This window comes from Aedes albopictus, chromosome 2 (genome assembly GCF_035046485.1).
Source record: "Aedes albopictus strain Foshan chromosome 2, AalbF5, whole genome shotgun sequence".
Taxonomy (NCBI): Eukaryota; Metazoa; Arthropoda; class Insecta; order Diptera; family Culicidae; genus Aedes; species Aedes albopictus.
The window spans coordinates 192,526,467-192,552,741 of record NC_085137.1 but is presented as its reverse complement, the minus strand read 5'-3'; the positions used below and the strand labels follow the sequence as shown (position 1 = coordinate 192,552,741).

Sequence of the window (26,275 nt, the reverse complement as noted above, 5' to 3'; positions counted from 1 at the left end):
AGTTTGATCCAGGGGTGTAAGTTGACTGTCAACTGGGAACAAATTTCGCCTATCCTCTATCATGTTTTAGAACCAGATAAAAGACGTAACCACCAAACAAGAAAAGTTCAATTTTCGATTACAAAACTAAATTTAATACCGTTTTATCATGCTAAAAGCAAGTCAGTATGTGATTTGAACATAAAGATTAATATATTCAGCATATTAGATTGAAAAAAATCATTCCGAAAAAATCAGTGTTCTGTTTTCACCATTATTAAATATTGGCCTCTACTCTCGCTTGTTTTTGTTGTTGCTTGGTTTGAAGAGCGAAAACCGACTAAAAATTGAAATCTCTCTGGGCGATTATTTTTCTCACATAAAAGGATAATTGAACACTATGACTCAGGAAATATCGATAATTACCGAAAACACTGATCATAAGCATCTAAATCGAGAGAAAATCACTGATGTTTGTGCTAATGTTGATGTTTATAAAACCATTAAACAAAGAATGTTCACAAATTAGAACCAACAGTAGATGGCGCGCAGGTGGGCATGTTTGGGTGGGCGTAGAGGGTGGGACCTTACACCCATGGCTTATCAGGTAGGCTACACTCAGGCAATTGAACATACGAAATTCGAAAGGTAAACAATATGAAACAGCGAGAAAAATGAAAAAAAAAATAGGTTCATATGGCCGTTATGATTATCGTAATGATCATGCAATTTTTCATAAATCTGATCTAACTTTCTCATGCCTCATTAATTCGCAATTCTTAATGCGCTTCATGAACTGTTTCTGTTTCGGTGCTCCGGAGCGACGAATTTGACCTGCTGCGAGCGGAAATAGTGTAGTGCTTGCGAATAAAAATCCGCTCCACCGGGCCCAGGATAGGATGTGTCGCAAGTCAGGAAATTTCAGCAGATATCACTGCCCATCTGATCGGAATGACCCGAGATACTCCTCCATCAATGCAGGATGCGCTGCTCAGCATGACGCTTGAAGATAAATATTCTTTGGGATCATTGACATCCCTACTGGAACATAGCCTTCTCCCGGTTTATGGCAATTGGGTTGTTTAGTGAATAAAATATCGCTATTTTCTATATCCTAATCGAAAAAGCTAATTTTTCTGAGTATAAAGGAATTTTATTGCGTTCCAATACCTTTGTTTTGATGGTTAAACAAACAAAACAGGTTCAATGTTCGTGGATGGAATGACAGTTCATTCGATACAGTGACAGTTCACCCCGAACAAAAAAATTTCCTCATATAAACTTTGAATACGTTCTCAATTTTTTTTAATCTGTTTTAACGAGATTTAAGAGCTCTAGGCTAGGTCATCTCGGGACCCACGCTGTACTTCCCTTCCGAAGGAAGAACTCACATTTAGCGAGTTTGTCGGGAGTGGGATTCGATTCCAGGTCCTCGACGTGATAGTCAAGTGGTCTAACCATCACACTAGATCCGCTCCGCCGTTTTCAAAATAGTTCCCGGGCATTAAAAATTATGAAATTTTGGATTTCGATTAATTTGAGGATGGAGAGTCCCATTATGAAATAATATGGATACCCCTATAGAACCCAATTGTGGTCTACCGAAGACAGTTGACGGCAGCGAAACAGGTTAGCGCAGCTTAAATTATATTTTTTTTAAATTTTTTTATTTCTGTGTATGTGTAATTATAGATTCTACCCAAGTAACCACAAGCATTATATCATTGCACGAATAAGACTGAATATCCACATTTGCAATTCGAAATGCAGTAATTCCACTCTTGTCATGCAATAATCCTTTAGATTGGCATTATCAATGTAATGATAATCAATGGCATTATCAATGTAATGATGCATTGCAAGGTGATATAAGATAATTCAATAATTCAACACTGCAAAAACTGAATAAATGCAATGTACAAACTAGCAAAGTTTGCTCTAACAATACAGTTATAAAAGCTTGACTCTAATGGTAAACAAATCAAATCAAGAAGATTGAACAACTTTACGGTCAGCTCCATCAGTATTCAACATTTCTGGTTCGACTCCCGACAAACTTAATCCCCATTTGAGCCATCGATCAACGACAGCAAAACCTTTTTAGAGATGACCTTTTCTCTTTTCTGTAGGCTGCTATCATATGCCAATGATGATGGAAATCACAATTAATATATGAGCACTATGAGCAGTGTGCGTCGATTAAAACACCCAATCGACGTTTCAATTTTCTTATCTTGATTAAATATCTTCTAAAATGCATTATGTATTTATCAGAATTTAATGAAATACTATATTCTATTACATGTGACATAGTCGTTTTGCCTTCTACTGCAATGATTGAGAAAGAAGATCAGTTTTCTTTTAGTTAATGAAAAATCTGTTGTTATCACTGCAGCAGAAACGGTCCAAGGATCCAGCGCGGTGGAACTCATCTAGCGGTCTTCAACACTTCTGGTTCGACTCCCGACCCGGCGACAAAAAATAATGGTTAAAACAGACATGTGTGGGGGGCATCAGTACCGTCGATAACGAAACGGTGCTAAAAATAGATTTTTGTTTTGGTTTTTCGTGTTGCACGCAGGGATGGGAACACTCACTTGCAACGAGTTACATTCACTTGCTATTTTCTCAGCTCAGAAGCGTGCTATCAAGAAGCGATGTATGGGCGACTTTTACCTTGTGATTTCGTCTAAAACTTTGCCGAATAGAGTAGGGGTCGCGCACGAATCCTAAGGTCGTGACAGAGCTGTGAAAGCGACTCTCCACGAGGTGAGTGTAATTTACATTCACCTCGTGGAGAGTTGCCTTCGCAGCTCCCTCACGACTTCGGTATGCATGTGCGACCCCTACTCTATTCGGCAAAGTTTTAGACGAAATCACAAGGTAAAAGTCGCCCATACATCGTTTCTTGATTTCACGCTTCTGAGTTGAGAAAACTGCAAGTGAGTGTAACTCTTTCCAAGTGAGTGTTCCCATCCTTGGTTGCACGTATTAAGCATGTGCAAATGCAAATATGCAGCACATGCATTTATGTTACTTTAGCAATGGCTGTCAGCGTGCTGCAATATGTGGCACTTATTTGATTTTAGTGGGGCCCTTTTCGACTTTAATATTGCTTCAATGAGGGGTTTAAAGTAATGCAGCATTATATTCACAATTTTAAATATAAATATATACTTGGGTACCTTTAGCTGTCAACGAATGAAAATGGAGCATCATATGATTAACAACCCGCATAGAAAAATACAGTTCGTGGTATCGTTTATATGTATTATACGATACCTATTGGTGGAATGATAACTATACATGTAATAATTGTAATATGATATAATTATCTGGGCTGAAAATTTACAACCTTACAGGATTTTACATGTATCATAAAACTTGTAATAACGATACATTGAAAAATACATAAATATTTTTTAATAATTAAATGTCACAGAAAATCAAGTACAAAACCATATTTCTTCTTGGTTTGCGTTTGCTACTTTATTTTCAGCATAGCAATCCGACAGTTGTTGATAAAAAATACCCACAGGGACAAAATGCTGATTCGCGATTGACACCTCGATTGACACCACAAGCCATCACTTCCGCGCTTGCAATCTTATCCTCATAACGAGAGTCCTGTTTCGTAGGTTGCAATCACCGTCGGATTGCCTTTACAAACTTACCTGCCTTATGGCGGTAAAACCATGTGAAGGCCCTTGAATCCACTATGCATCCTTGGGCAATGTTCCTTCGGAGTGCTCCTGTAAGTTATTTTTCATCTGCTCACCCACTAAGAACTTTATTGGGTTTGAGGCACCCGCGAGCACTCTTCAGCTGTGGTCTAGCACATAGCACGCGCGCAGAACTACGGAGCAGCACCAAAAACTACCGTTCGAATCCCAAACACACAAAGAAACTACAAAAAAAAAAATGCGAAAGGCAAACAATGATTCACTGAACGGTAGATAAATTTGACAGAATCCGGCGAGAGGCCGCAGGGGTGTATAAACATTTTTGGTCGGTAAAACAGATTTGGTGAAATATTTCCTCTTTATTATGATTATTCGCTGTATCATTAAAATAATCATAAACTGATTGTAGCATGAATGATTTCTTGAAATTTTTGTTCGTGAAAAAAGGCATTTTTGAATGGTAACGATACTTAACAACCCATTCGGTCTATCATTGAAACCTCAAAAATGATTACTGCAATCATTGATATGATTCTTGGTGTCATTGATTTATGATCCAGTTTATGATAGTATAAATCATCGGGAAATGATATGCTGTATAATAGCCGTATAATACCGTTTTATTCGGGCAGTAGATCGACTCCAGGGCCTGTAGAAATTGCTGGATAAAGTGCTGCAGAAATACCAGCAAGAACTTCTGGAGGAATCCCTTGGGGTATCATGGGAAGAATGCATTAACACTTCTTAGGAAAATATCTGAAAGGGTTCTTAAAGAAATTTCCAGAAAAGCTCTTGGATGAACTGCAGCAGAAGTTCCTGGATTAATCAAAGCAGATATGCATATGGAGAAATCCCAGCAGGATTTCATGAAAGAATCCCTAGGAAAATTTCTTGATAAATCAACGTAGCAATTCTAGGAGTTTTTGGAGAAATCCTGGAAGAATTCTAACAGCAATAGGGTCCTAAAATTAAAGATGAAATCCGGTTTATATTGAATAATACGATCAAGCATGGTATTCTAATCGGAATTGTACTTTACTCGAACTTGAAAAACAAAGGAATAATGAGAAAATTCAAAAAAAGTAAAATGGTAAATAGTTCTACTTTGACATTTGAGGTCAACCTTGTGTGACTGAGCTCGACATTTTTCGCACTGGGATTTCAAAAATGTTCCTATCTGACATACACGGTGAAGAAAAATCACTCAAAGTATGTGTTATAAGCTAGGGACGAGACAAAAGGCTAAAAAAATAAAAATTATATATTTTCAACTACGGTTAATAAAAACGTCAAAAAATGAGTAAATATGTACTCTTGAATCATATATTGTGGTTTGAAACAAGAATCCCGATAGGACTTTAGGAGCCTATTCCCCAAAAATCGAAGTAGGAGATCTACAACATAAATTTCAGAATAAATTTCTGGAGCAATCTCAACAAGTAAACCTGGAGGAATCCCAGAGATGCCAGAAAAAAAAAGAAGTAACTTGATAAACCTGTAATCACAACAACAGGCAGCGCTTATAGTTTGCTCCGTTGTATAAGAAAATAAGGAAGAATAACCTTTAAGCCCATATAGACGATGTGGTAAGCGCACGTGAAATCAACAAAACCATGCTGAAGGGGGCGGGTTTCCGGTTGCTTGGCGAAGAGCTGTCGGGTTAAATCCACCAAACCCGACAGCCTTATGCCAAGCAACCAGTAATACAAACGTAGCGGTATCCCTTTAACCTCTCTGAAGAAGACCCAAACCAAGGGTCGAAACGTCGGATGAAATAGTATCCCCCCGCTTATAATTTAACCGGACCGAAAAGCCAACCTCTCTCTCTCTCTTCTTGGCGTAACGTCCTCATTGGGACAAAGCCTGCTTCTCAGCTTAGTGTTCTATGAGCACTTCCACAGTTATTAACTGAGAGCTTCCTCTGCCAATGACCATTTTGCATGCGTATATCGTGTGGCAGGCACGAAGATACTCTATGCCCAAGGAAGTCAAGGAAATTTCCTTTACGAAAAGATCCTGGACCGACCGGGAATCGAACCCGTCACCCTCAGCATGGTCATGCTGAATACCCGTGCGTTTACCGCCTGTGCGTTAGCCAACCATAGAGGGATAATGTTTGCATGGACTCAACACGTACTAATGGGCTCAGTACTTGTTTGAACAATATCATTTGATTTTTAAATTGAATTCTGGCATCCGATTTGAACAGCGGTTTCATCCTTGGATACGATCTGTATGCAAATCGAACTTGATTGTTTTATGTACGCTGAAAATTGCAAATATGGCAACAATGTTCAATGTTCGTTTTATTCCGTACCTCCCCACACCATCACACATTATTAACAGGGGAAACGGGGCAGTTACGAATACAGCCGATCGCATCGTTCGCTGCGCCGTTCATTGTTTGGAGGAGAGTGCGGAGTAGTAGAGGAGACTTGATTTTCTGTTTCCTGCGGTGTTCAACGGCGGCGTGAATCCCAAGCGATTCAGCCCCGCCAAAGAGTTTTTGCTTCCCTCTATTTTACTAGGAGTCCAGGAGCGGTAGCAGCACTTTCCTTATCGGATCCGTCGTGCCCGACCGTTCAGCAACGTGGATGATGCCTGGTAGATACAAAATGTGACCATGTGCGCGAGTGCGGCGAAGGAAACGTGGTCGACTCGTGTAGCAAGTGTGGCGTGTGGTGGGTTTCGGTTCGGTTGGGGTGGTTGTTTCGTGTAATCATCGAACACGGTTTTGATTGGTCGGTTGCGAATACGATCCCGAACGGTTGGGGGAAAAACATAGGCGTTTCTTGTCTGTCAAACGAGTAAAACCCGTCATTTTGCTGATTTTGTGTTTTTGAACCAGGGTCGCAGGAATGTGTGAGGATGGTTTGTTGACAATGTGCTACTGTTTTTATTATTCGTTAGCAGAAACGTATTACAATTTGTACTTATTATGTTTTGTTGGTTTTGATTGTTTTTTTTCTCGGTAATATTGAACTGCAAATAAATCTCGTTTTTACGTTTCAACCTACTTTTTTATTTTTTCGTTCATCTTCAGAAACTATCATACAAATACAATAGAAAAGAACAAAAAAGAACAATCACAAATCACAAATATTTCACAATTTATAAAATTCAATTAAAACACAACACTTAAGCCTGGAACACATAGCGTTCGTTCCGTCGAGGTTTGCGTTTTTTTTTACAGTTCTCCCATGGGGAATCTGTCAAACTACTGTCACGCACACGCAAACGTATGCACTGTGCGGGGCACTTTACAAATCCGCCACCCGTCCGTCTCCCAAGGCGGTGCTCTTCATTCTTATTAATTAACCTATGGTAATTCCACTGACAAACAGACGTAACACTCTGATAATTTAGATCGTACAGCGATTTAACGGTATATTTTTTAAATTGATAGTTGGCCAACCGCCCATCGTTTGATAGTTGCGCTCGCATCGTTTTTATTTGAGTTTGACGTTTGATCACTCCCGCCACCTAGTTGATGGCCCTTTTAGCATGGGGCGAGCATGTTTCCGTGACTATGATTGTAATCGAAAAATGCTCGAAGTGTTACGTCTGTTTGTCTGTGGTAATTCTCTGTGTCGTAGTTCGGTTCGCTGTTGCTCGACCGTTAGTTTATTAATTAAGTTGTTTTATGCGTTGGAGAATCCGTCTACATCACGCTGCAAGTTTACTGTCGTTTCTCTGTTTATTAACCTTTATGTGGATCACCTCGGTTGTTAGCCTACTCGCGTAGCTGTCGATTCTCTCCAGAATGCGAGTTCTGGAGAAGTCAAACTGACGACCGTTTTCGACCGCTTGTTGGGTGAGTCCCGTAGCTGATGCGTTGGTGCGTATTGAGTTTCGGTGTTGGCAATGCACTTGTCTGGAGTTTGTGATGTCTGTCCGATGTATTATTTTTCCTCGCATGCCCCACAAGGAATTGAATATACCACATTTGTTTGCTTCATTGATGGTATGGCATCTTTGAGCTTGGTGAAAACCGTGTTTTCACCTTACCACACACGAAAATCGATTATTCTTCTAACCGTGCGTCAGACATACGTCGAACAAAGTGCGCTGGATAGAGGACCAGATCCACACACACCTTCAAAGTGGGATTATTATTTATTTATTTATTATATATAATCGTATAACATAAGGCTGACAGTCTTTTTTATCGCCATACCTGGTATTTAGAAGATTTCAAATCATGTTCTTAATTGTTTAAATGTTTCCTACCATTTTATTTGACCTACTTTGCCAAATGCTGCTGTAAGTCCCTTTTAAAGCCATGAATAGAGTTATTACTTTTTATACTAAGAGGCAACTGGTTCCAATATACAACGCCTCGTGCAAATAGCGATTGACTGTAGTAAGCCGAATGATGTTGAGGAATCAGGTAATTAAGATTTCTGTCACTTCGCGTAGGATTTAGCTTCGTAAATAAATAATCAGGCTTTTTAGATAACATTATTTTAAATAAGGTGACACATATTTTAAACTTGTAAAAATTTGAAAAGTTACAGCCAATCAGATCTTTGTGGCGATGAGAAACTCTAGATAATCTATTCAAATTGTAAACGTATCTAACTTATCAACTGATGAAACTAAGGCATTTGAGAATAGAAAATCACCATATGTAAAATGAGGTAGTATTAATGATTTAAACAGTTTTAATTTGGCTTGTGTACTAAAATGTCTTGTTGTTAGGTTCAGTCTTTTTAAAGAACCATACATCTTACCACACTGAGCATTAATATGAGCATCCCAATTTAGGTTGGATGTAAAAATTACCCCTAAGTTATTGACTTGATTGACAAACTCAATTTTCTCACCATCCATGTATATATCAGGATAAAAAATTGGGTTTCTATTTCTACATATCAATATAGCCTTTGTTTTAGTTGGATTTATTGGCAACAAATTAGTACGTGACCACAACAGAATACTATGGAGATCCCGATTGATTTTAACTGCCATATCGTGAAAATAATGTGTTTCGCACAAGCAAATCTGAACATCGTCAGCAAAAAGGTGTATGGAGCAATATCTTAATGATAATGGCAGATCATTAATGAATAATGAAAATAATAATGGGCTAAGCACTGATCTCTGGGGAACACCAGATTCAATGCTTTTAAACCTCGACAGATTACCGTTACAATAAACTGCTTGTGAACGATTTGTTAAATACGAATGAATCAAGTGATTAGCACTAGAAGAAAATTGATATATTTCATTCAATTTCATCAATAGTTTCTTTTATGACACACGATCGAAGGCTTTCGCAAAATCGATCAACAGTAAAATAGCAACTCCTTTTTTGTCGATAACTCCAGCGATGTCATCATGCACTTTCAAAAGAGCTGTATTTGTTCCGTGGTGTTGACGAAAACCCGATTGATAAGGATGTAGAAAATTCTTATCAGAAACGAAAACTGAAATTTTACTTTTCAGAAGCTTCTCTAGGACTTTAGAGAGAGCACTTAAGATACTTATAGGGCGAAGATTACTGATTTCATCTTTACCTGACTTTTTCTGAATTGGGATTATTTTAACTACCTTCCATACTTGTGGGAACTTGGAGTTGGAAATAATTATATTAAACAAATGTTTGACGTACGGTACAATAAGTGGCAACATAATTTTAATAAATACAATTGAAACATCGTCCAGACCCGTGGCGTTGGATTTTATTTCGTGAACTGCATTTACAATTTCGTAATCTTCAACTAAACGAAAGGAAAAACCATTTGCGCTTCCTAAAACAGTGGAGCTAGAAATGTTGTGCAGCGCAGGGCCACGTCGGATCGAGATGAGGTCTTCGATGCACTTATCCCTTCCTTCCTCCACTTTTATCAAACTTTTTAGGCGTACCAAAAAAAGTGTGATAGTTCAATTTGGGATGTAGTCTGCCATAATTTGAATCACCTTTTGGATTCAAGTGATAGCGTTAGCGTAGTTACGGTATACTTCGTAGATTGCTAACTAGGCTCAGTGTACCAGTTATGGCTATAGTACCTCAAATTCGCCATAGTTGATTTTCAAACTTTAACGATACAAATCCACAAAAAAATCCGTGAACAACAGATCACGATCACAAAAGATGATTGCAATCATTCAAACTTCACAATTTGCTCAAATTATGGTAGAAATAAATCATTTTCCTTAACTTTTCGGCCTCCTTACACCCTATTTCGCCATAGTGTACCAGTTATGGCAAATCCCATAAGGAATGCATGTAAATAGTGCGAAGTGGAACCCAAATCAACAAATGTGTCCAAAACTGGTACAGGGTTCCTATCATTGGAACACGCCGTAATAAATACTAAAAGTTGATTCTAGTTTTATATTTTTCCTGTAAAGTATGAAAACTAATCAATCATTTGACTTATTGTTTACATTCGCTGGTCTTCTTCTTATTTTTGTAGAAATAGTTTTTCTTAGGTGGTGCGATAACTGGTACAGGCACCCTACATTCATGTACTTTTTGCTAATCTTGCTCGGATTGCTTTTCGGAACAAGGCCGGGGAGTTTACATTGCTCCAATCTTATGCAAGAATACCAAAAGCAATCTTTACCGCAACTTGGGATAGGGGAAGGAATTGTTGATGCAGCACTTGTTTAACCATCTTATACCCAACCTCGCCTATAGACGGGGTATAGTTTGAGCATTTTTGTAATTTTTGTTTTGTGGAAAATCAAAATTTTTATATTTTTGGCTGATATTTAGGTCTGTTTTGTACATCTGAAAATGATTTTTGGTGTTTTTTAAAGCGTTTTTACATTTTTTTAAATCATTAAAAAAATGATAATTCAGTCACCGTTTAGAAGTCATTGTTTATTTTGTATTGAATCGCTACAATAGGACAGATCGGTGAAGTACTAGATTTGTAGTAATGAGCTGAATTTTAGTATGGTGAGAAGGTCAATTCTCCGTTTCTGCAATAAAATGATGCGAAAAGTGTGGGTATTGGGATTCCTTGCCTAATTTGATGGTGTTTGAGCAAAACTTTGGGCAACAGTATTGTTGTTTTCTTAATTTCTTGCAACATAAACAACATAGTTATCCAAAGTTTTGCTCAAACAGCATCAAATTAGGCATAGAATCATAATACCCACGCTTTTTGCACCATTTCATTGCAGAAACGGAGAATTGACCTTCTCACCATACTAAAATTCAGCTCATTACTACAAATCTAGTACTACACCGAACGTGCCCCATTAACATATTTTAATTTTTTCCCAAATCATTCTACCCTAGTTAAATAGTTTAAGGGAATCGAATACACTCTAAAATTATTTTCCGTAAAATTACACGGAAAATAACATTCTCTATGAAAAAAAATAAAAAGATTTCAACAATAGGGTAAAAAATATAATTTGGACATGTATATAATTTGGACATGCACGGCGATGTGCATTTTGATATTCAGAGAATTCCTCATATTCCCAGTCGTTTGGACTTTGGCATTTATGTATAAAAAGGGAATATTCGATTGCTGTGTGGAATGCTTCATTTTTCCATAATGGAGTCAATGATTCAGTCACACAGAAATCATCATAAATATTTGTAAATAGAAAGTCCAGATAGCAATTTTGTCGATTCTTAACGTGATTTATCTGGTTAAGTCTAAGGTTAGCAGCAGCATCAAATATAAGCTGTAATGTTTCGTTATCGCCAACGACCGGAAGTAATATATTTTCATTTTCGGAGTCTAGAATGAAGTCAGCATGGCGTTGATTAAAGTCGCCGTAAATGTGTACCTTAACTTCAGGAGAAAGTTGTGATAAAATTTGTTTGGCGCATTATAAAAAAACTTTGTTTTTTTATGCGCGTGGTCTGGTGGGAAATACACAGATGCAAATACATGGGTTTCATCAGCTATGTGTGATTTCACCCAAACATGTTCAAAAGTTTTGAATTTTTTTGTACTTATTAATTCGGAATTGAAGTTTGATGAAATTGCAATTAAAACTCCGCCTCCTGGCTTTTTCTGAGACTCTCGAAAATCGCGGTCATCTCTGAAAACATTATAGTGATTTCCAAAAACTTCTTCACTTCTGACGCTTTCGTCCCAGCTAGTCTCAGTTCCAAGTATTACATTGAAAGAAGAAGATATAAGTTGTTGTTGGATTTCTTTCATTTTTCCTGGGCTTTTCATGCGATTGAAATTTTGGCAGTACACCAAAATTTCAATCGCATTCTGTTGAAAAAGTGAAGAAGTTTTTGAAGGGATAATTATACCTACATTACTATTTTCTTCGGAAAGAGTACTTTCTGTTGTCAAAACTTCTTCGGGAAGTATGTCGATTGAGGGAATAATACTATCTTCTTCGTTGAAAGAATGCGTCACTGTTTGCGAAAACACGGCGAATAAAATTGGTTGGAACTTTCCCGTAGTTGTTGCAGACGACGAATTCGTTCGCTGGTCAGGTACTGTCTATATGAGTGCAGGTCAGCAGAGGCTTCTGTGGGATTTAGTCCATACTCCTGATGGACTTCATTATAGATACGTTGAAGGTGATCAGGAGCAGTTGGCAATCCTTCCGATGCTAGGAGCAATCTGATGCTAGTTGTTGTCATTCCATCTACACAGGTTGTGGGTGGCTGATCCTTCATATAGGCAAGGTATAGACGCACGACTCTCATGATGCTCGCGTCACGCAGTCTCGCCTTCAAAAAGCGGTTGTCACCCTTTGTTGACTGTTCTGTGAGACGCACAATTGGAGGTCTAAAAGGGTCCAGCTCAAATTGACAATCCGTATCTTGCGATGAGGGTGTGGATAGCGCTGCAGGTGTTAAATGTGCAGATGATGTTTCCAGAGTTTCACTATTTTGTTCTTGTTGCGGCTGTTGGCGTTGTTTATCAAGCTTCTTATATGGATTTATTGTTTCACTTTTTCTGAAATCGATGAAACTAGATTTCGCTGCTGACACGGAGAGGGCTGCAATCGGATGTTCAGTAGTTATTGGAGGTCCGGAAAAATGATGTTTGGCCATGTCTAATAGCTGCTTGTCAGTATGCTTATTGTTGTTTTTGATGTCAAGGTATTCATTTGTGGCATTGTTTTTGTTGTTATTAAGTAGATACTTCTCAATATCAATTATTTAATCAAATAGACCCTATTCTGATGACTTACGTTAAAAATACTCTTAACAATTAAGAATTTACTTCAAAATTATCGAAAATGTAAATTATTTCACTAAAACCCCTCAAATGCACAGGTATGCAAGACGACATACACTTCATAGTGGCATACAATATTCACCTCAAAATGGTTGAATTAATAATTGTAAGAAATTTTAAAGCCTTTTTGCAATGAAAAATGTTCAATAAAGAAGCATTAGGCAGCCAATCTCTTTACATTCATCTAGAACGCTTAGAATAGGAGGTGTCCAAAATACATTGCATGGTTTCTACTGTTAATATATGTTGGTCATCTGACGAACTACATAGGGATGCTGTGCGATTGCATACTTGGAGGCGTACTCTGTGGGTCTGGCGATATTTCCTCGATTTTAACAAAAACTGTAATAGTTATCAAAACAGATGCCTGTTAAGCGAAGAAATTTGATTATTTGTAAGAAAATATTTGTTAATTTATGCCACTTCCATGATTTACCAGTATTCATGGCTAAACATTGAGATAATTGCCCTGTCCAAATTATACATACATGACGGTGTCCAAAACATATCTTCGGTGTCCAAAATGCAATTTTTACAACAGGAAATTGTAGTTTTCTCAGCTTAAAATGCTTTCGTTTTGTCACCAGAAACGCAAAGTACAATCATATTATAAGCGTATAGGTAACTTTGCAAAATAATCAATTGCTTTCTAAGGAAGCTAGGGGACGATTTTTCCAAGGTTGTCCTCAGCCTGTCCAAAATACATGAATTACCCTAATAATAAAATCTCAAAATGTTTTCATCCGTACCCCAAAATAAAAATGTGGGGATGTTCAAAAATAAAAATTAGAAAAATCAAAAACTTTAATTCACGAAATCGAGAATTAAAAAGAATCATCTTTCAAAACATGTTTAAATCGAAAAATGATATTTAGATCAAAATCAAAAACTTAAGTATTAGAGGGTTAAGAGACCTCCGACTCAGTGATACTCCCATAAGTACTACGGAGTGGGTGGTTGGGAAATGTATTATGTAGGTCAAGGATTCGCCTGAAAAGCTGGCGGTGGACCCACGGCATAGGTTGTTTACTTGTTTAAAATTTAATCTTTTGAAAGCCGGCAATCAAAAGAGATTATTTTTCTATTTATTGTTTAAATAATTATGTTTCTGCTCAGTGAGAGGCCCAAGCAGAACCGATCCCTTCAAGGTCATCGGAACATTACAATAAATGTTTGAAATAAGTGTAAAAAAATAAAAAAAAATGGCGATCCGAGAAAAAAAACCTAAATTCACATTAAAAAAACTCGAAACAACAACAAAAAGCATCGCAATTTAAAAAAAATCACGTAAAACAAGTTGAACAAAAATAAAATCAATTTTTTTTTCTATTTATTGTATAAATTAGCATGTTTCGGTTCAGTGCGAGGCACAAGCAGAACCGACCCCTCCCGAAAACACCGAACCGAACCGAAAAAAATGGCTACTCGAGAAATAACAGAATAAAAGAAAAAAAAAATAAACAACAACAACAAAAACATCTCAGTTTATCTAAAAAAAATAAAACAAAATCGCGTAAAACGAGTTAAATGAAAATACGATCAAATTTTTTTTTCTATTTATTGCATAAATAATTTTGTTTCGCCTCAGTGCGAGGCACAAACAGAACCAATCCCTACAGGGTCATTAGAACTATGTATTAAATGTTTAAAACGCGCGGAAAAAAAAGCTGGCGATCCGAAAAAAAATAACTTTTCTAAAAAAAACACATCCACACCCGCGACATTACGACACTCGGCTCGAAGAAAAACGACGCGGGCAACGTGGTCTTGCCGCCACAGAATGTTATTACGATCTTGACCCTTAAAAAAATAAGAAGGATGTTTCGTCGTCCCGGCTGCAGGGTTGCCCGCTTGTACATCTGAAATAGAAAATAATATTAAGTGATGATAGGCTCACAACAGCTACATAATTTTCGGAAATAAATCTCTCTAGACATAAGCAAAAATTACCTGAATCCTCCTGAAACAAATGTTTTATTAACAATGGAAACATAATACAAAAAAAAGTAGGCCAAATTGTGATATTAGAATTTTACTGCATTTAATTTAACAAAGCTAAAAAAATACAAGATCAAAATTTGTCATGGTAGATCTTACGCCGTAACGCACCATTATAAGGTGATCTATCCACGATACCATCAATTTTACATGCTAGGGGAACGGAGCCCATCTTAATCTTTAAGCACAATGCTCCCATTTTCATTCTATTGAAAACAACGCTAATAAGCGCTATTTGTTTTGTTTTTATTTTTGGATTTTTTTTGTTAGGAGTGAATATGTTTGTAACAAAAAAAAACGGAAACATTCGGTGCTTAAATAGTAAATATGTTTTTGAAATATGATAAACATAGGGACATAGGCTAAAGAAGGGAGCTCATACTTTATTTCATTTTCATTACTTTTTGCTGAGTTGCTTCCGACCTTGCTTCAAGTTCCAAACATAAGCTTGTCCCTGTTAGGTGATTCCATCATCAAGCATCCATATAAAAATGTACGTTCAGGGGTGCCTCTCATCGCTCCTTGCCCCCTGGTATAAAGATTGAAATTTTTCGGAAGAAATTTTCAATCGAACAAAATTTGCTTCCAAATTACTAGAATCCCGGGTGAATCTCGGACCCTGCGCAGTTTGCGAGCAACTTGTGAGCGAGCAGCGATGATTCGTTTAGGACACAGAAATCGTATTCTAGTCGTTTCGTTTCAAGTCAACAACTCTCATCCGACGTTTGTGTGACTTCAGTCTGATTATTTTCAGTTGCCGCCTCCTGCCAGGCATGGCTTCCTGTTCAAATGTGTTGTCTTGGTTGAAAAATATTTTGCCATTTTCAAGCTCCCGTCGCACTCGAGGCGATTGTCGTTTGCTTCGGTTGCGGTTCAGTGTGGCAACAACGCTTCAGATAGGTACCCATCGTGATTCTGATCATTTGACGAACGTCGCCGCGCACTCGACCGACCGTTGTTGTATCCGCTCTGTCACCACCGCACGACGACGATTCATGCGAGTTGCGATAATGTTTCAGAAACACTCGTCCAACTTCGAGGATGACGGACGACGACGGATGATGATGTTAACCGAGTCCGAGTGAGTCGTGATTATCCGCGACGGGGAATATCGGGTGTGTTTGCTTTTCTCTCATCCAACGACGGCGACGAGTGCGCGATTTAGGTTCAACGCCGACTGCACGATTGCAACAGGAGCGCAGGTTCACCGAGGAGAGTGCGTGATTCCTTGTGCGATGATTGTTAGAAGCTACCACTAGATGGCAGGGTGTGTTGAACAAGTAGGGTTGCTCGTAAGGGCTAAATGAAAATTCAAGTTCTTTTTTTAATGTTTCAAAATGATCATAAAATGGTTTGAAAAATAATTATTTAACTTCAGTTTATTTTTGTGGACTTCACTGTACCTCTAATTTGACATTAGCTTGTTTTGATTCGTTCGGGAAATTTTGCCTCTCGTTGTTGATTTTCTAGTTTAATGCGAGCGTAAAGGCTACGGTTGTTCTACATTTATTGGGTAAATCTGATCAATAAGGAAAGTAATTGGACTGTAAATTGCTAATATCTGATTTTAATTTAACAGAAAAGAAAGTTCCCGAAATTACGAACGACGAGGAAGAAGCAGATAACGATGCAGCTGTACCAGAAGCGGAGTACCGGGACGAGGATGAATTACCGAATGCATGGAGTACGCAGCTACCGGAGGACCCCCTGAACGATTCTCTGACAGAGGCGAGAAATGCGAGCGGCACGAGCAACTCCCACAAATTTCGGCAAAGTAGTGTTCCCGACGACGGCTCGGAATCCAACCGTTCCGAGAATGATATTTTCGGATGTGTTCTTCTGGCCTACAAGTGCCAGTTCAAGGGTCAGTCGTCTGGCTCGTTCATTGCTCGCTGGGAGATTTCTTCCCATAGCACCAAAAGCTTCATTCACAAGATATGGAATCTGGCAAAGTAGCACCTGATCGAGAGGTCATCTTCAGTGCAAAAGAGGACGGAATAACCTACCCAGTGTGGGGCAAAAGCGGAACGCCGTCTGAAGAGGATTTCGATAGGTTTGTGTTGTTTCAGTCAGGACGCCGGCACTACGTATTGTACAAAGTACGCAAGAGCAGCAACCTGTTGCAAAGCTGGCGGAACAAAGAAGTCACAGTTCTCCTACACGTTTATTCGTTTTCCGTCAGTAATCGAAATACGGTGAAGGAGAGTTTAATCGATCCATCTGAACGGTGCTGCTACAACACAAGCTGTAATCGAATTGGCAGACGATCTCAGATCAACACATGGTAATCATCTGGATGCGCACGGCATGGCGTGGTCATTTTGGGCGAATTCAATACTCAACGGACCAGCACTCCTCAGATAATCACTCATAGACCACCCTCCGCAGCATCTTGCTCATCTATTGTCAAAGGATGGGCGACATGTGAATACAATCCAAAGAGAACTGACAGTAGCACATAGCGTTAATAGCAGTTACCACGAAGAGGTTTATTGCATTGCGACAAGTGTTTGATGTAGTGGAAGCAAATGTTGAGAACTTGAGCGCTTCATTAAAAATGTTTAAATCTCGACTGGAGGCTCTTGAATTACGAGATAGGTTGAGTGATTCAATGATTAATGCCATGCAAACTGCGGAAAAGGTTCAGGAAGACCAGTTGGGACAGGAATTGAAATCCAAAACAGCTGAAATGGAGGATATGGATCATATGTAGAGAGTTGTGACAGCATTCAGTTTTTAGTTAGTTCATGTATTATGATTTGTTAAATAAATACAGTTATAGTTGATTGTTTCATTCAAATCGCACTTTTCTTTTGAGAGTTTTCTTCAAAGCCCAGGTCGATTATGTTCTCCGGCGAAGCAGCAGTTGGGTCAAACTTCCCACCGTTAATATATCCGCATTTCCGAAATAAATTGTCCATTTGGTATAAATGAAAACCATTCATGACTTCTGCAACAAACAACTTCATATCACGGGTATCATTTTCTTTGTACTCTTGCTGCATTTTTCCTTTTACGATCGGCTAATGTTTTCCGTAGATAGAAGCAAGATTGTTACGCGAGAGGCCCAAGAAGTAATATCCATACAGCGCATCATACACTGTGCTGGATGATGCACGGCGTTGTTTCACTGCTTGAATTATTGCAGCCATCCTAGTTATGCAAAGCAACAAAAGTCGTTAAATTGGTCTCAAGTTTTACGCAAATCACTAGAATTAGAAAAACCTACAAAAAGATATGATTCAACATTCGACGTTGTTTTGATTCGTAGAGATCAGCTGTCAATAAAACTGTCAACCAAACTGTCAGTTTGTGATGTGGGAATCTTTTTGACATGTAGGCAGATTTGTCGATAAGTCTAACGAAGAACGTAAGAAGCAATACCTTTGATTAACCGTTATGTGTCTGACAAACTTTTTGCTTTTTCTACACCGTGTATTTTAAATGGGTGCTGGGTACCCGGGTACCCTGTCGGCCACATAAGGGTTAAAACAATAATGTGATATGAAATTTCTTGAATTTTAATGAACCAATATCTAATCTTCAAGCATGAATAAAAGATTGAAGTTTGTATGTACACTCCCGTTCAAAAGTTTGGGGTCACCCCTTCAAAAACATGTCATTTTTTTAGACCCATATCTCCGCCAATTTGCGTCCGATTTCAAAACCCTAGGTTTCATTCAAAAGATAATAAGTCAAAGAAACTTTGAACATGATTTAAAATAAACTTTTTCAAAAAAAATTTGTATGTAAACTTAATCCAAAGTTGCCAAATTTTCTAAAAAATGAATATAAACTTACGGCAGTGTCGCTGGAAGTTGGGTCGACCAAATTTTAAGATGAGAGCGGTAATATGACCCATTTTCTATTAGCTTTCAACTGCTTTTAACAGAACTTAGCTAAAAAATCTAGAAAACAAGTTATTAAGTAAATTAATCCTTGATGTCATCGACCAAAAGTTTGGGGTCACCCCTCAAAATGCTGTATCGGCCAAAAGTTTGGGGTCACTTTCGTAAAACATGGAAAAGTGATTTGTTGATATCTTTGTCATCTTTCATTCAATTTTAATTCTTCTTGGCTTAAAGCCTGTATCCGCAATAATCGGGACACAGAAATATGGCTGTAACTCTGCAATAGATTCATTAAAATTGCTCAAATTTTGCCTTATAATATTTTAAGATGCGTTCATTTCACCTGCAAAATTGCATGTGAATCGGTGAAGTACCTTGTGTTGTAGCAATGAAACAGTAGAACGCGAGCAATTGAATTTTGTACAGCCCCTGGTTTAGCTTGTCAACGCTGTAACTTTTGAATTTGATAAAGGAAGTGGCTGAAATTTTGAACACAAACCTCTCAATCTACTTTACTTGCACAGACAAAATTTCAAAAAAATCGATGCACTATCAACAATTTTATAGTCGAAACATATAATGGGGCTGAACGTGATTTTAGCCCCTCAGACAACAATTAGTCAGCACCCCTTATTGTTTCGATTATATTGTTGAAAGTACTTTACCAATAATTATCAAATTTTGCAGGCATAATACACACATAATCTAGGATAGGATGTGTTACCTGCAACTTCTCTGTCTAATTTCACAGCTTGCTGTCTTGTTTTTCCGTGTTGCTATCCTAGCACATAATCAACTACCTTCTGTGAAAATTTCATGAAAATTGGCTGAGACATTCAAAAGTTATGAATGGGCAAATATCGCACATGAAAAACATGAAACATGTTCACTAACACTCACCCCTATCAACAGCAGTAACTACCAATCCAATTGATAAAAGTTGATGAAATTTTACAAGAAAGTGTCTCTATAAGTATCATCGATTTTTATGAAAATTTGCACAAATAATAAACATACATTGAAGAGTTCTAAGTTAAGTTTTGGCCAATTTTTATCGATTCAGTACAGAGTTACTGCCGTTCTTCTGTGTCCCGATTATTGCGGATACAGGCTTTATGTTGAACGTTCACAATCAAATGAGCATCTATATATATAAAAATGAGTTTGAAGTCCCTTTGAGGCAACAAAACTCAAGAACGGGTGGACCGATCAGCATGACTCTTGCATGGTTGGATTCGTATTCGTAGTGGCTGTGTTTATATGTACAAAAAGTTACGAAAATCAACTTAAAACAAGAACAATTGTAAAATTACTGAAATTGTTATGAGCGGGGAAGACATTCGAAACGAACGCACTAAAACTAATTTAAGAGTGCGGTGCTGCAATGACCCCACATCAGTTGTCAAACTATCACAACAAAATGGCAGTACTGGGCAGTGTAGTGCATTGCGCCTTCAATCTTAATGTTCGGAAGACAGCTGAAAGATAAGCTACCTGGCCTACTGATGAAAGGATCGAACATCTTGAAAGAGATTCGTGATCGAGATCATGTAAGGAAGATGAGAGGTGCGGAATACACAGACAATCGGCGTGGAGCGAAGGCGAATGATATTTCTGAAGGAGATATAGTTGTTTCGAAACGCATACAAAAGGAAAACAAATTTCCAACGACATTTGATCCCGAAGAGTATTCTGTCGTTGAGCGGAATTGTTCAGATATAACTTTGAAGTCGAAGGAAACCGAAAAAATCATTCATCGCAATGTGGCTCACTTAAAAAAGATAATTTCATATAAGGAAGGCTCCGGAACAGCAGAGGAGGAAACGGAAGGTGAGGAAGTCGTCGAGGAATCGATGCGTTCAGGTCCACAACACGCCCCAGGCGAGGAACAAGAAACTGCGAAAGCCGAAGAAAATCAGGGGAAACAATCCGTTACTTCCACAAGGTACGGAATAAGGTGCCGTCCAAAAAGAAGGGTTCAGCAGCCATCGTATTTGAAGGACTTCAATATTGATAACGTTAACTAGCTTTAAGTAGGAGAGGGATGTAGTATCTGTCCTTACTTTGATAGATACGTTGGTTTAAATAATATTTAGAAGCACCTCTAAAATAAGATGCACTTGAGCTCCCCTACTTGAATGTGCGAGTGGACGTCCATAAAAGAATAAAGAACATTGTTCCTTTGTCTACCACCGAGACCAGACGTTCGTGCGTATCCCATTACGATCCGAAACGACGCGATTCTACAGGCAGTACAACGTCTGCCGGGACAGCTAGTATCGAATAAAATTAGTAGAGATTGTACTGTTCTAAAGGAAATTTGAACACTCCTAAAATAATTTCTATTAAATTTTCTGAATCTTTAAGATACGGACAAGAGATTGGTAAAATAATTTTGAAAATCGATTGAGTCATTGCTGAGATATAGCCAATTGAAAATTTAATTGCAACTAGTCATTGTGCTGGTAGCGATCATTTTTTTCTTTGGACTTACGATGTGCATTCAGTTATCTTATATGTACTAAAATCAATATTTGAAACGTTTACAACCAAATAAACACGTCGAATAAAAATTTGTATTGGTTGCACTTTTCTATAGGAAACTTGAATATCTCTAGAATGATTTATGTTCAATTACCTGAAACTTTAGGATTCGGACAAGAGATTCATAAAAAAAATGAAAATCGGTTGAACCATCGCTGAGATTATAGTCATTTGAAGATTTAGTTACAACTGATTTTCGATCACGGGGCCGCGAGTGTTAATTAACTTTGATGTTATGTAAACTCGACCAAGATGGAGTATTATATCTTAGGTATTGATCTCCGTAGGCAAATTAATTATCTGGTCGATGTTATCAAAGATACAGCATAGAATATGCAGAGGTGTTCATTATGCCCCGATGGGTGTCCATTCCGCCCCGTACCTTTCCTTCCAGCCCCAGAAAAACACTCGGTTTACAATTCATTATTTCTTTACAATAATGACATTCCATTTGCTGTAAATGATTGAAATACGTAGAAAATAAGTTAAAGTTGTAAGCGAATTGATAATATGTTAAGTTTTTGTCTGTTATACAGACTAACGTACTCATTTGCTTAGGGTGTCCATTACGCCCCTAATCCCCCTACCTGAAGTAACGGACTATACTGCCCCCATTGGCACAACAGTCTCATGTGAATAGGAAACCCAGCAAACATGGGACTGTTATGCGAATAGGGGAAGTATACAAAGTGTAAATCAAATAATACAAAAGTAAAACATCTTCAACTATCACAGTAATATTGTCTTACTAGGGTATATGTACCATTCCTTGGCCTAATTTGCAAGCCGCCTTGACAATTTTGACCATAACTCATGAATTAATAGCACTAGAAATAATATGTTGACCCTATTACACACTCTAGGCCATAGGTTCCCAAACTTTCAGGTCGCGCGACCCCCTTTTGCCAGCAGGCGTAGCTTTCGCGACCCCCCATAGAAATTCCCTCATTTGCTGTATGTTACAGTAAAATATTTTACTATCCCTCGCGACCCCCTGGATGAAGGCCGGCGACCCCCCTAGGGGGTCGCGACCCACAGTTTGGGAAACCATGCTCTAGGCAATGCATGTTTCACCAATTGGAAGTAAACTTACGTAAATATTCAAAAATTTACTTAATTAAGCTTAAAAGATTCGATGCGATGGTATGCAACGTTGGTCTATGGTATAAAAATTGGCCTATTAGTGGATACAACGTTGGCCTATTGCTATCCATGCACTGGAGCCACTAATTATCTCATTTTTTCAATATTTCTGCTGAAGTATTATCTCTGTTTGTTCACCAATCTTTCTTTTAAATTATATTTTCGGAGCCAGATTTTCCAAAAATTATAAATAAATCACTTTAACTAAAGGTCTTTCATAATATAGTTACGAAAACAACACAACCCTATTATTGTGTTATATTTTTACAGTCACCGCACACATAATCTTTCTTCCTGTTTTTTTTTTTCTTCTTACGCAAGAAATGTTGTTGACGTCTTTTTATCGCTGTTTTTGATGTCACTTTACTCATGGGCCAAGATTTGGGTACATAGTGAAAAAAATGTCCTCAATATTCGGCTCACATACAATTTGTAAAATAGTTATTATTCGTTGAAAACAAATACACAAGTTCAAAATAGCGTCTTTGACCTTCGCATCAAATGTTCAGTTATTGAAAAGTAAGTTCGAAATGTTCCAGAATCATGCCATTTATGATCATGCGTATAGACTACCCACTAAGCCGAAGAATCATGGCGTATACAAAAGCTAAACAAAGTGACATTTTCATTCAATTTTAATACTCCAAAGTGCTAAAATTGAATCGAAATGTTACAGTTCTACGGCGCATAGCTTTTCCGATATCCAGTTATGCGTGTTTGTTTGAGTTTTTGGTTTACATTGAGATAGGCCGAACAAGGGGACTATGCCAACGAAGCATCCCGATACCCTATTTCATGTTATACAATCTTTGAATTGCTTCATTTAAACGATATTGAATTGCTTCATTAATGGTAGGCATAATGAATCATAAAAGTGTTTTGTGAGTCTTCTGATATAGGTACAAGGCGTTGATGAGAAGCGATTTTTTTTAAAGACAGTCGTTTTACCAAGTTTCAAAACACATCCAAAAAAGTCGGTATTCTTAGGTAAAATCTGAAACAAATAGCAGAAAAATCTTCAAGAATTCTTCAAATATATTCAAACAATCGAATTACGTCGATACTTTTTTCATTGATCAGAACTGTAGTGTCCTCAGCGGTTGAAGGACGTGGATCTCATAGTGATCAACTTCACTCCGCTGATCAAGTAAACCTGATTACGGTACGCAACTAGTTGCAAAATAGTTATTTATGCAACAAGTTGCAAAATGATGATTTTTCAGCACGAGTTGTACATTTATCCAACGAGGCTTGCCGAGTTGGATAAATACAACGAGTGCTCAAAAAATCAAGTTTTGCAACGAGTTGCATACAAAGTTTTTTGTAATTACGAAAAACACCTACCGATTACCAACTTTACTTGCTAACCAAACACATTATGATACATAAAACAGGCAAGCGGCCTTCCACGTGCATTAGGTTGTAAAGTTTCAGTAGGCCGACAGACCAGGATAGACCGTGATGACTGTCACAAATTTTCAAGCTTCCGGCCAGTTCGGTCTGGCACTTTGCTTTCAAGTTTTACAAGAAATAACACCATAAATGAACTGCAGGACGTGTCTGAGCTTAAAAGAAATACAATTCAGGCAGACTCATCTAATTTACAGTGGAAAAGGATGTCAAAGAATTATGAAATTGGCCATTCATACAACAGTGCCGAAAAGTACTACTTTTCAGCACACTTAAAAGTGCCGAAAAGTAGTACTTTTCGGCACTGTTGTTCAAATGTGGAAAAGTAGGCCTTTTCACTGCACTTCCTCTCCTCCTCTCCTCTTCTTGGCGTTACGTCCTCACTGGGACAAAGCCTGCTTCTCAGCTTAGTGTTCTATGAGCACTTCCACAGTTATTAACTGAGAGCTTCCTCTGCCAATGACCATTTTGCATGTGTATATCGTGTGGCAGGCACGAAGATACTCTATGCCCAAGGAAGTCAAGGAAATTTCCTTTACGAAAAGATCCTGGACCGACCGGGAATCGAACCCGTCACCCTCAGCATGGTCATGCTGAATACCCGTGCGTTTACCGCCTCGGCTATATGGGCCCTCTTCACTGCACTTCCACCGATCGAAAAGTAAGACTTTTCGCAACGTAATTACAAAAAATATCATTTTGCAATTTATTACATAAAATAACTGTTATCGTTTTTATAGTCAAAAGTGCAGTGAAATAAGAAATCATCCTTGTTTTGTTAGTTAATGTTAAATACCCCGCCGAAAAAAACTGACCCCAGTAGGTCGTGCACGGCATGGCAAGCAAGCGAGCAGCGGCAAAATACGAGCAACCGCGCCTGTGTCGGTTTGGAAACAACCCAACTGTGCGCTAGCTTGTCTCGGTGTCTTCTTTTTGTTGTTGTTGCAGAAATACGGCGCATGCGATCCAACAGGGTAGCAGGATCGAGAAGAGCTGGACCACGGTGGATGTGTACTTGCGCTCTTCCACGACGGTGGATATGGCAGGCGCGCGAAATCTCGACCGCGGTTTCCCCTGCTACGATCGACAGTGTTGGTTGGTTGATTTATTGCACGTGCGGCTGAAGCATGTGTGAATGCTGCTTATGAGACTACGATAGTGGGTATTTACCCTTCCTCATGATGGGGATTCTCTAGGGACCCCATGTCATTGGGGTGTTTCATTATTTCTTCACAATAAAGACATTCTCCCTGATGTAGATGATTGAAAGACGTAAGAAACAAGTAAAAGTTGTAAGTCAACTGATGCTATGTTAAGTTTTACTCTGTTATACAGGTCTAACGTACTCATTTGCTTAGGGTGTCCATTATGCCCCTAATCTCCTATACATATATAAATTAGTTTGAATTCCTTTTTAGGCAACAAAACTCACGAACGGCTGAACCGGGATAAATCTTGCATGGTTTGATTCGTATTCATGGTGGCTGTGTTTATAAGTTGAGGAAGTTACGAAAATTAACTTAAAGAGTAAGAAAATTGTTAAAGTACTGATGTTTATGAGCTGGGAAGAAAATCAACACGGTTGAACTGAAACCAATGGTGCAAAATGAACTCATCGTCATCACAACCTCTTGGCAAGACAAAATTTGCCGGGACAGCTAGTATGTATATAAATCAATTGTCACATCTGTTGAGGCATGGGTATCTATCATGCCATGACCATGCTGGGAGTAATAGATTCGATTCCGCTCGGTCCAGGAACTTTTCGTTATGGAAATTTTATTGATTTCCTTAGGCATAGAGTATCTTTGTGCCTACCACACGATCTACGTATGTTAAATGACCATTGGCAGAGGCAACTCTCAGTTAATAACTGTGGAAGTGCTCATAAAACACTAAGCTGAGAAGCAGGCTTTGTTCCCATCAGGCCCGGATTACGGATTGTGGGGGCCCGGCGTCCGAGCAGTTGTTGAGGTCCCTCGAAGGTACAAATCCGACGAGCAATAAGTTTCTATTTGTTTTTGATCAGTACTTGAACCAAATTTTTTTTTTTTTTGAGGAGGCCCCTAAAATGTGGGGTTCCGGGGCCCTGCCCCCCGGCCTCTCCTTAGATCCGGCCCTGGTTTCAGTGGCGCTCTCATGCATCAAGATAGGCTAAAAAAATCCTTCCGATCTGCAAACAGATTTTTTTATGATGGTTGAATATTGAACATAAAACCATAGTGAACAAACATAGAGGCTCGTCATACACACTACAATATTTCAGTTCGCATGGTAGGACAGTGGACGTATTTTGGCCCGGGGCAGGTATTTTGGGCCACCTTGGGAATTTTATCATCTTTATCATATAATCTCAACAATTTTTTTTTATTTGTGAATTTTAACTTAATGCTAATTCTTCACACATCTTGGCAAATGTTTATTTGAAGTTTCAATGATAGTTTGCCAAGATCTTGTAGACCCGAGCAGAGGAGAATAGCAAATT

At 38.3% G+C, this 26,275-nt stretch overlaps 1 pseudogene; it reads left to right on the top strand.

Moving 5' to 3' along the window:
* The first annotated feature begins 16,402 nt into the window (after positions 1–16,402).
* LOC115255926 (uncharacterized) lies at positions 16,403–17,555 on the top strand (annotated as a pseudogene).
* Positions 17,556–26,275: the final 8,720 nt, after the last annotated feature.